Source organism: Malania oleifera, chromosome 8 (assembly GCF_029873635.1).
Source record: "Malania oleifera isolate guangnan ecotype guangnan chromosome 8, ASM2987363v1, whole genome shotgun sequence".
Taxonomy (NCBI): domain Eukaryota; kingdom Viridiplantae; phylum Streptophyta; class Magnoliopsida; order Santalales; family Ximeniaceae; genus Malania; species Malania oleifera.
In genome coordinates this window covers 106,045,254-106,051,290 of record NC_080424.1, presented here as the reverse complement: position 1 = coordinate 106,051,290, position 6,037 = coordinate 106,045,254, and positions in this window count along the sequence as shown.

The following is a 6,037-nucleotide window of genomic DNA, read 5'->3' as shown; positions in this document are numbered from 1 at the left end:
ATGGCGTGTTGGTAGTTATAAACAAAATTTTAATTTTACATATCCTCAAATTTGATTTTTTAAAATTTTAATCATGTTAGAGTAATTTTTCATTTTAAATGATATTTGATATAAGATAAATTTAGTGAAAAATAATTTTTAAAATTTTTCTTTCCTTTCCTTTTTTCAAGTAAAATCTTTAATTCAAATTGTTCCCATAGGTCCTAAACTGTGAAGAATAATGACATTTTTTGATAATCACCGACTTCAATGCTTAATGGTTTAAAGGAGATTTTTTTAGTTGACCCTATTAATATAATGTGATTTAGACTTTGTCGTCACTGTTGAGGCATGAATTTTTAGCTTTAAGAAATAGTTCGTGTTTTAAATTTTAGAAAGGACAAAATATATGAAGAAGGGGACATTGACCTGCTTTCAAATTCTGACTGAACAATATATTTGCTTTAATAACGAATTTATTTTTGAAATTGAAAGTGAAAGAATTCTTCATGTTGAAAAAGTTTATTTAACGTTTGTTTAATTGGTGTCATTATTCAGCAATTTTTTTATAATCTAATGTGATCCTGCAAACCCTAGTCGACTTCAATCTTTTTCAAGATCGGTTTGGCCGGCTCAATCATTGAACCGACGTGGCATGGGCTGGCTTCTTGCGTGGCATGCGCGGCGGTTTTTACTTATGGAGCTGAGCCGGCGGGTTGTTCAGCTGAATTGTCGTGTTGTGTTTTGCGAGTATGAGCCTCAACTGCCCCCTTTACCAGCTATCTTATCTAAGCAAATTCAAAATTTGTGATCCCCACAGGTTAAATAATAGAGGGTAGCAAATTATTGCTCTATATTTTAGGTTAGTTTGGTTTGCAAATGCTCGGAATAGATTAGGTTGCGACATTTTTCGTACCTTTACAAATCGAAAACTTATGCCCTTCTTTTAAAAAAAATATATACATAACTATTTGTACTCACAAAGCTTCGAAAATTAGATACATTGTCACATATGTGTGTATATATATATACATAAACCCAAATGCTAACTAAGTGTTGTAGGAATTTATCAAGTCATTTTCTTTTTCGAATATCTCACTAAGAGTTCTATGATTGATGTGTCATTCGAATTTTATTTTAAGAGGGTTAATCATTGAGCAGTGAAGTGAAATTGTATGGATGATGATGCATGGCCATTGGCACCCTGCGCCCAACATGCACTTCTCTAATTTTCTATATATAATGTAATAGCAGTATGTGTGTGAATATGAAACTGTTTAGTCAAAACTTTCATGCTTGGATATCAACAATATCTTCTTCTTTTCTTTTTCTTTTTTTTTTTGAATATCGTCGGGTGTCCACGTGCGTTTTACACTCCGTGACTATTTCCACGCCCTATGGAGCTAGCCCCACAATACCACAGGAAAGGTAAATTCAGGAGCCCAGGGGCGAGAATCGAACCCGAGAAGCTTTTACAAGCTGACCGTCAAGCAGCACTCTCAGGAAACGCCTTGCCACCTAAACCACGCCCTGGGAGCCAACAGTATCTTCTTTTGTGCTATGCTGGGGTTGCGAGGTGCGAGCCAATACTACAAAAATCTTAATTAATCATTTAAGAATGAATTGTTTTTCAATTGTGTGATATCCCTTTTTTGAGACAAGATTGTGACCCAATATAATACTTCTTTCTTTAGAGTTATGTCGAAGCTTTTTTACTTATATTATATCGATCTTAGCGTAGAAATAAAATGAAATGAAATCGAAGTAATGGAATTGAATTCTTCATTCATTCTATTCTTTTTCTACCACGTATATTCTGTTTCACAAACGAAACATTTTGCTTGAATGAGATTAGATTTTTCATTTGATCATTGTTCTATCATGTCTCCTATTCAAATTTTTTATCTTTTCCATACGGATTTTATTGTATAAATCAAAAAATAATTTTATTTATAAGAATGAAATATTGAGACATCTATCTTGGTACACAATTATCTTAAATATTTATCAATCAAATGTACCATAAAGATAGTATTGCAATCATGCTTTACTTAATCGTATAAAATCTATTATTCATACACGTCACCCTCTTAATCTATTAAGTATCTCATGGCACAAATTTTTTATTATAATTTATTTTAAAAGCACACTATTTGTACAACTAAAAAATAATAATAATAATTTATCCACATGGCCCAACATACATCGCTTAAAAAGACAAAATAACAAATGCAAGAACTTTGATATAAGCCGAACCCATTAATGATTATCAAATTCTTGAATATCTCAAACTCGTAAGCCTATCTACTTATTCTTTGCATGTTAAGATTTTATCACGAAATAAGAAAAAGAAAATACTTAAACAAATCACTTAATTAATCATGCTAATGTCTCATTACTACATTATAAATATGTAGGCATGGAAATTAATTACTTACTACTATTTTAGGGACATGTGCTACCACTGCTAAGCAAAACAGAGAGTAAAATTTATAAACTCTTTTAATGATTGTTTAGGAGTTGAATTTTGTTCATTAGGGTCACATGCAGCAATTGACTTCATACTTCTATAGTTTATTATTGGTTCATCCATTATGTGTCACGTCCAGTTTAAATACTTCATGAATTAGCTAGTGGGTCAATTATAGTACTCAATTTATTATTGCCCTAGAGATTGCTAGGTTTTTTCACTTGGCTCATGAACTTTGTTTGATCCTATGTATAATAAAAGTACAACATATGATGAGACACAAGTGGCTATACTATAAGCCTCGTAAGAGAAAATTGTAATGTTGGACTCTTTGAAAAAAAAAAAAAATAGTGGTATAGTCCTATTGGTTTAAATTAGGTTTTATAAAGCCGCTAGTAGGGATGAATATAATTTCGTAGACTACACGTGGCTTGTTTTTTATTTATAAATAAAAAATTAATTTTAAATCACAGATGTTAAAAAATAAAAAGTATGTATATTTGTTAAGCACGATGATTTTCAATATAATATGCAAAATAAGTGCTGTAAATGAAATAAAGAGAGAATTATAGAAAAATTAAAGTAAAGAAATTTGGAATTATAGAAATTCAGCAATCTAGTTCTTCAAGAACTAAATGTTATTAATCATCTTTTTATATCCATTTTGGTTATAAAACATATCCTTATATAGGCAAAGATTATATTGACATCCTAAATGTCAATTCCATAATGAACCATTTGCCCCTGGGCATATGGCGTAGTGGCATAGGGCGGTCTTGGTGTTGGCATCTCACAATATGTGGGCATGGATCGATTCCTGGCTGCTGCGCTGCACATCCACGTTTACCTCCAGGAATGTGATGGGCTAACTGCTCCTGGCGTGGGATTAGTCGGGCTAAGCGCGGACACCCGGCATTATCCAAAAAAAAAAAAGTTATAACATATTTTCAAGATGATCATTCATATGTATAATATACATGTTTTACAACATTTTTCCTTGGATGACTATACACTATGAATATACCTCGTTAAAACCTTCGCTAAAAAAAATCTTGTGGGACAAAATCTTAATGAAGGAAAAAGAGTATAGTATTCATACTTCCCCTAAAAAATACAATCAATTAAGAAATGTCCTTAAATTGTCGCATTCCAAGGTTATGTACATGTTTTTTGAAAATTAAAGTTGGCAATACTTTTGTGAATAGATCTGTTGAATTGTCACTTGAACGAATTTTGCAAATGTCAACATCTCCTTTTTTCAAAAATTCATGAGTGTAAAAGAACTTTGGTAAAATATGTTTAGTTCTATCACCTTTTATGTATCCACCTTTGATTTGTGCAATACATGTTGCATTGTCCTCATACAATATTATTGGTTTGTCATTCTTCAGTAATAATCCACTTGTCCCTTTTCGTGAACTGCCAATATTTCTTAATGGTTTGAAGAGATCGCAGTGATCGTTTGTTTTACAGATCGCCATAAGATAGCACTATCACCACATGTAAAACTATAGTCAGTTTGTGATCGAACTTTATGAGGATCAGAAAGATATCCAGCATCAGCATATCCTTTCAACATAGACTTTACTCCCTTTGGGTAAAACAAACTCATATTAGATGTGTTGCGGAGATAACAAAGAACATGTTTTACTTAATTCTAATGTCTCTGAGTTGGTGTAAAACTAAACCTTGCTATAAAATTTACCGCAAAAGTTATATCTGGTCTAGTACAATTTGTAAGATACAAGAGTGCTCTAATTGAACTAAGATAGGGTACTTTAGGACCAAGGATTTCTTCATCATCTTCTCGAGGACGAAAAAGATCATTTTTCACATCAAGTGAACGAACAACCATCGAAAAAGCTTAATGGATAAGATTTATCCATATAAAATTGTTTCGAGATTTTTTCTACATAAGATGATTGATAAATAAGAATTTCACTTGATAAATGTTCAATTTGAAAACCAAGACAAAGTTTTGTCTTCCCAAGATCCTTCATTTCAAATTCTTTCATTAAGTAGTCAGCAGTCATTGAGATCTCTTCTGGAGTTTCTGCTATGTTTATGTCATCAACATAAACTGTGACTATAGCAAATCTAGAATTTATCTAATTGATAAAAACACAAGGACAGATAAGATTATTTTCATATCCAATTTTCAACAAATATTCACTTAGACTAACGGGTCCTTAATAGTAAGGTATTTAATTTTCAATTATTCGTGTAAATGGTGTCGAAGGAAAATCATTGCCTTTACGCGATCCTGCAGGGATGCTTGATTTCCTTCTTCAATTGTACTACCATGATTCATAGCATTAAGGTGAATCTCAACATCAAGTACCCATGATAGATAATTTCTTTCAGAAATATCAAAGGCATCGAATTCAAGTTTTGTGAGATTTGACATCATAAAGTTACTTTGAAAAACAAATAAAAATTCAAAATTAGGTAAATATTAAAATGAAAATGTCATTCTTACATATATTTCAACATAAAAATATTTAAAGACACGCATTCAAAATAAGAGATATAGTTAACACATAAATATAGTTTGACTAAAAAAAAAAACAATAGTTATATAGATAACAAATGTAAAAAAAATAAAAATAAAAAATAAGATTTTTACCTTGAAATAATACCAACGAAACTTAAAAGATTTTATTATACCATTAGAAACTTAATCGTGCTGATAATGTGTTATAAATGAAATAAAAAGAGAATTATAGAAAAATTAAAATAAAGAAATTTAGAGTTATAGAAATTCAACAGTCTAGTTATTTAAAAACTAGATGTTGCTATAATAAACATTTATGTGAGCATATCAAAAGTTATAACTTATTCTCAAAATAGTCATTCACATGTATAATATACACGTTTTACAATAGTAAAATTATTTTGTACGTTAAAAATTATTGTATTTTATTAACTGTAATTATGAAAATCTCTTAATATTTTTTTATTATTTTTTTAAAATAAAATTCATTAATGTTGAGAGAAATTGCGAGTCAAAACAAGATACTCAAATGCAAGTTGAGCATGTGGTATTTTGTTTCCCCTAAATAGGATAATTTATGTTTATGATTGTAAATGAAGTTCACTAAATGTTTAGCAATATTTATTTTTGGCTACTTTTTCGCCTCCTCCTAAGTCCTAATCCCTTGATTTAAGACCTTTCCGCAATTTGTAAATGGACTGCTTTAGTTTAAGACTGTGTTAAGTTGATATTGGCCTTTTTTGGGGGGGAATTTACTAAACACTTTTGGGTGGAGATTAATTTTAAAATTTCAAATGATTAGCCAAATCCTCCTAATGCAATCCCAAACTCACACCTCCAGACGCTGCCAAAACACACAACTGGCAATGTCCGAACAACCTTTTTTTAAATTAAATAAATAGCTCAAATAAATGATCAAATCCTCAAAGCGCCCCTTATTCTCCCGCCAAACACAGACCAGAGCCACGTGAAAATGGAATTCCCAGCAACCAAACACCGGAATTATGATTAAGAATCATTGGAAAGTAGGCCTAAACCTGGGGAAATAGACAAGAGTGGAAAAGGACGTGCGCCCGAAGTGGCACATGACATGC